Source organism: Schistocerca nitens, chromosome 1, assembly GCF_023898315.1.
Source record: "Schistocerca nitens isolate TAMUIC-IGC-003100 chromosome 1, iqSchNite1.1, whole genome shotgun sequence".
Classification (NCBI taxonomy): Eukaryota; Metazoa; Arthropoda; class Insecta; order Orthoptera; family Acrididae; genus Schistocerca; species Schistocerca nitens.
Window position 1 is genome coordinate 339,845,342 of NC_064614.1, and position 6,385 is coordinate 339,851,726.

Below are 6,385 nucleotides of genomic sequence, written 5' to 3' on the forward strand. Positions count from 1 at the left end.
GTCCCTACAGTGGAAACACTTTTTTTTTGCCACCAACCCTACCAATCAGACTCAACCAACAACCAATACTGAACCTTGCCTAACTCAGTTCAGTCCTCCATCTAACTTCCCCCAAACCACCCACTGTTAACTTTTCAGGATTTCTTAACCTTGAACCTTGCCTCAATATCATTCTCCAAATCCCTCAACATGCTAACTAACCTTACATCTGCAGAAATAGCTGCAATCCACCATCTAAAAACTAATCTCAACCTTATAATCCTACCTGAAGACAAAGTTTTCAGCACTGTTGTTTTGAACTGCAAGGATTATCTGGCAGAGGGACTCCATCAACTGTCAGGTACATCCACCTACAAACCTTGCCACAGTGGCCCCTTTCCAGAAATACAGCAGGATCTCCAGTTACTCCTCAAATACTTAGGCCCTTCCCAGAACCTCTCCCCGGAGTCCATGTCTCTACTCACCACCACCACACCCATCTTCTACATGCTTCTGAAGATTCATGTATCCAACCACCCAGGACACCCCACTGTGACCAGTTACTGTACCCCCACTGAGAGAATCTCTGCTCTTGTAGACCAACACCTTCAACATATTATCTGAAACCTACCCTCCTATATGAAAGATACCAACCATTTCCTCTACCGACTCTTCATAGTTCCTGTCCCTTTGCTACACAGTGCCTTGCTTATCCCTATTGGTGCCACCTCCCTTGGCCATGGCCTTACCACTACTGAACACTACCTTTCCCAATGCCTGACTGATTCCAAACCAACTACCTCCTTCCTGGTTGCCATGACTAACTATATCCTCACCCACAATTGCTGCTCTTTTGAAGGCATTACCTACAAACAAATCCATGGTACCGCTATGGCCTACCACATGGCACCATCTTATGCCAACCTATTCATGGGCCATCTAGAGGATTCCTTCCTAAACACCCAGACTCCTAAACTGCTCACCTGGTTCAGATTCATTGATGACATTTTTGCGATCTGGTTTGAGGATGAGGACATCCTATTCACATTCCTCCAGAACCTCAACAACTTCTCCTCCATTTGCTTCACCTGGTCCTACTCAATTCAACAAGCCACCATCCTAGATGTTGAGTTCCACCTCAAAGTTGGCTACAACAGTACCTCTCTCCATATCAAACCTACTAACCATGAACAATACCTTCACTTTGATGGCTGCCACCCATTAAATACCAAGAAGTTCCTTCTATAAAGCCTAGCGACCCATGGTTGTTGCATCTGCAGTGATGAGCAGTCCCTCTCAAAATATATTGGGGCTCTGACTGAAACTTTCACAAAATGTAATTATCCTCCCAACCTTGTACAAAAACAAATCTCCCATGCCTCATCTTTCCAGTCTCCCACCACCTCACAAAGTCCCACCATCCAGCCATAGAGGAGCATTCCCCTCATAATTTGGTACTACCCAGGAGTGGAGCAACTGAATTACATTCTCTGCCAGTGTTTTAACTACATCTCGTCATGCTCTGAAATGAGATATGTCCTGCCCACTGTCCTCCCCAACCCTCCCACAGTGGTATTCTGCTGTCCACCAAACCTACTTAATATACTTGCCTCTGGCAACACAACCCCTGCTCCCAACCCCTTACCACATGGCTCCCACCCCTGTAATAGACCTGGATGTGAGACCTGTCCTATACATCCTCCCACCACCACCTACTCCAGTCTGATCAGAAACATCACCTATCCCATCAAAGGCAGGGCTACCTGTGAAACCAGTCATGTGATCTACAAGCTAAGCTGCAACCAATGTGCTGCATTCTATGTGAGCATGACAACTAACAAGCCATCTTTCCACATGAATGGCCACCAAAAAACTGTGGCCAAGAAACAAGTGGATCCCCTGTGCTGAGAATGCTGTCAAACATGACATCCTCCAGTTCAATGACTACTTCAGAGCCTGTACCATAGGGATGCTTCCCACCACACCAGCTTTTTTGCATTGCCCAGTAATTCCCTGCAATATATCCTACATTTCTGTAACCCTCCTGGCTTCAAACTTTGTTAGTCGTTGTCCTCTTCCATCTAGCCCCTTCTCTGCTCCCATTCCAGCCAAGACAGCCCTAATTCCTCCATTGCATGCAGCGTTTTGTTTCTCTCTTTTTCTGCAATCCCCCCCTCCCCCTTTCCTGAGCTTGACACTCCATCCTTCTAACCTTCCAACTGCACATAGCAGCCCTACCCTCTTTCCACCTCATCCCTCTGGACTCCCCAACAGCAACTCACTGTTTGCCACACCTACGCTACTATCCCTCCCCCTTCCCATCCCAGCCTCCTCCTTAACCCCACCCAGTCGCCACTCCCATCATGCTCCTGTGCTGCTGCTCACAGTGTGGCCTCAGTTGCCTTATACTGCAGTCATGTGTGTGTGAGTTGCATTTGCATGAGTGTGTATGTGTGTGTTTGCCATCTAATTCTGAATAAGGCCTTACTGGCCGAATGCTATTATCTGTGACCGTCTTCTTGCTGTGCCTATCTGCAACTCTGTATCTCTGCTATATGGTGAGTAGCAACTTTCCTTTTCTCAATATTCTGAGTCCATCCTGGATTTTCCATTGTTTGATTTGTGCTCTTTTAAATTTTTTTCAGAACAGTAGGCCTGTCTTCATTCAAAACAATTGTTCTCTCATTTCAATGTACAACTGTGTGAGAAATAAATTAGTTTGAGAATCTGCTGATGCTACAAAGCTATACTTATATTTTTGTAAGTTACTGGTATGTACATCTACATCTGCATCTATACTCCACAAGCCACCCAACGGTGTGTGGCAGAGGGCACTTCACGTGCCACTGTCATTACCTCCCTTTCTTGTTCCAGTCACGTATGGTTCGTGGTAAGAACGACTGCCGGAAAGACTCCGTGCAGGCTCAAATCTCTCTAATTTTACATTCGTGATCCCCTCAGGAGGTATAAGTAGGGGGAAGCAATATATTCGATACCTCATCCAGAAACGTACCCTCTTGAAATGTGGACAGCAAGCTACACCGCGATGCTGAGCACCTCTCTTGCAGAGTCTGCCACTTTAGTTTGCTAAGCATCTCCGTAATGCTATCAAGCTTACCAAATAACCCTGTGACAAAATGCGCCACTCTTCTTTAGATCTTCTCATCTCCTCCATCAACCCGACCTGGAGTGGATCCCACATTGATGAGCAATACTCATGTATAGGTCGAACGAGTGTTTTGTAAGCCACCTCCTTTGTTGATGGACTACATTTTCTAAGGACTCTGCAAATGAATCTCAACCTGGCACCTACCTTACCAACAATTTATTTTATAAGATCATTCCACTTCAAATCCTTCTGTATGCATACTCCCAGACGTATCTGCTACCAGTGTTTGTTCCGCTATCATATAATCATACAATAAAGGATCCTTCTTTCTATGTATTCGCAATACATTACATTTGTCTAAGTTAAGGGTCAGTTGCCACTCCCTGCACCAAGGGCCTATCCACTGCAGATCTTCCTGTGTTCCACTGCAATTTTCTAATGCTGCAACTTCTCTGTATACTACAGCATCATCTGTGAAAAGCTGCATGGATCTTCCAACACTATCTACTAGGTGTAATCTATGTATGTACTAGGTGTAATGTATGTATGAGCGTTTTGGATATGTAATTCCTTTCTTAGCAAATCAGCCTTTGTGGCTTACAGTTCAGCCCAAGAATACGTCACCCACAAATTTCATTGTATATCAACGGAAATAAACGTGAGATTTTCAGAATTTTGGGAGGCTACCTTTGTCCATTTCATAATCTATGAGCAGTTTGTAGCCAGTCGGCACTTCTGATTTAGTTACTATACCACCATATATTTTATTACATCTAGTTTTCCCTTAAAGAGGAGTAGCACTATGTATTACCTACTTTTATCTTAAATTAACTCTCTTTTCAAGTTTGCAACAACTACAATCAACATCAAAATGTTTCAGGAAAGTTGTAACTTTTAACACAGGTTTTTGTGTGGCCATAATAGAAATCTTTTTTTAGTATATCTACTTCAGTTCTTATAGGAAATTAGCAACTATTCAGCTCAAAAGATTAAAAGATAATCAGAGGGCATAATTTAATGTTATTTAATCACTGCCCTGTAATACATTTCACCAGTCAAAATGCAACCCCACTGTGAATGTAGTTCTAAAACATGGGACGAGTTGGTAGATGTTTGCAAGAATGTGGAAATCGCCCTGCTGTGAGTCAGTTTATTGGAAGAGCTCCCGAAAGTCATGTGTCTGTGACACCTATACCAGAGGTACCTCAAGCACTATCCTTTCCTGTGGATTCTGTCTCCTCTGCAGAAAGTACAGGATCTGTCATTACCATTCTACTTGACTGCAAGTGGCATGTCAATGGTAGATCCAAGCATCATGTACAGGGTGGATGAGGACCAGGGAAGACTCATGGTGTTATACTAATCCCCCTAACTAACAAGTCTGGCATGATGTCTTTCACTGAAAGTGAAACTGAGTGAGTGAGACTCACTTCATCTCTTTTGGGGCAAACCTGTTTTGTCTGGTGTCAGGAGGAGGCAAACACAAAACACAGGGTTTAGTTATCATCAGCTTTTCGAACATATGGTGACTGATGGACATCATGTGCACTCAGTGTTTATGCCTGGGGGCCTCTTTCAGCATGTTGAAAAGGCTGTTCTGGCAGCCATTGAGGGGACAGGGTTGAAACCAACTGCAGATTGTGGCACATGTTGGAACAAAATGAGCCTGCTGTCTGGGCTCCAAGGTGACTTTTGGGGACTGACAGAGAAGATTGTGAAGACCAGCGTTATGTGTGGGGTTTCAATGAACCTCACAATCTGCAGCATCTTCCCCAGACTGATCATGGCCCTTTGCTTCTGGGTTGAGTGGAAGGACTGAACTAAAGACTTCAAAGCTTCTGTGACAAGCTAGGCTGTGACTTCTGGACTTGTACCAGACTTGAGAACTGTAGAGTTTCCCTAAATGGGTCAGATGTGCACTACACATCAGAGACTGCTAGTCAGCTAGCTGACTGTGTGTGGGGTTTTCTTAGATTAGGTGACTCTCCATCCATCACAGATAACAATATCTGTACAGAAACTAGAAGTATCAGTGTAAGTTCAAAAGAAATGCCTCCCGCAGGTGAGAGTATTAAAATCCTAATGGTAAACTGCTGAAGAATTCACAACAAACTCCAAGAGTTTGAAGCACTCATGAAAAGCAGTGAAGCTCACCTAATACTAGGTACAGAAAGCTGGTTGAAACTTGAAGTTGATAGCAGTGACATTCTTGGGGAACATTTAAGTCTATATTGAAAGGACAGGTAAATGGGAAATTGAGTTGGTGTATTTGTTGCACTAGAAAAGAAACTCATACCCACCAAGGTAGAAATTGAAACTGCATTAAGTCTATTTGGGCAAGACTCAGTATCAGGGGTGGGCACAAAATAATAAGTGGATCCTTCTATTACTCACCAGACTCATCTCGCGATGTAACTGAAAACTTTAGAGAAAACATCAGTTAACTTGTACATAAGTTTCCCAGTCATACTGTAGTCATCAACAGAGACTTAAATCATCCAACAGTTAATTGGGAAAATACAGTTTTGTTAGTTGTGGGTGGGATAAGACATCCTGTGAAACTTTACTGAATACCTTCACAGAAAACTACCTAGAACAGATTGTTAGGAACCCCTCCATCGATGGAACTATATTGGATCTAATGGCTACAAATAGACCTGACCTCTTGGAGGATGTCCACATCCAAACTGGTATCAGTGACTGCGATGCAGTTGTGCCAACAATGATTATCAAAGTACAAAGGACCACTAAAACAAGCAGAAAGATGTTTATGTTCAGTAAACTAAATAAAAAAAATTAGTAGTGTCATATCTCAATGAGGAATTTGAAACTTTCAGCACAGGCCAGGAGTATGTAAAGAAACTTTGGCTCAAGTTTAAAAGAATACTTGAAAACTCACTGGAGAGATATCTACAGAGTAAAACAGTTCATAATGGTATACAGTCACCGGAAAGACTCTTCTAAAGAAACAGAGATTACTGCATCATAAGTGCAAGACAAAGCATAGGACTATAGATAGAGAGATACTGAATGAAACATGTTTGGCTGTCAAGAGAGCAATGTGTGATGCCTTCAGTGACTACTGTAGCAAAACATGTCAAGTGATCTTTCACAGAACACAAAGAAATTCTGGTAGTGTATAAAAGCTGATAGTGGCACCAAAGTTAGTGTTCATCCCTGGTGAATGAGACAGAATCTAAAATTGAAAGTAGAAAAGCAGAAGCTGAAATGATTAACTCCATTTTCAAATGTACCTTTACAAAAGAAAACCAATGAGAATTGCCCCAGTTTAATTCT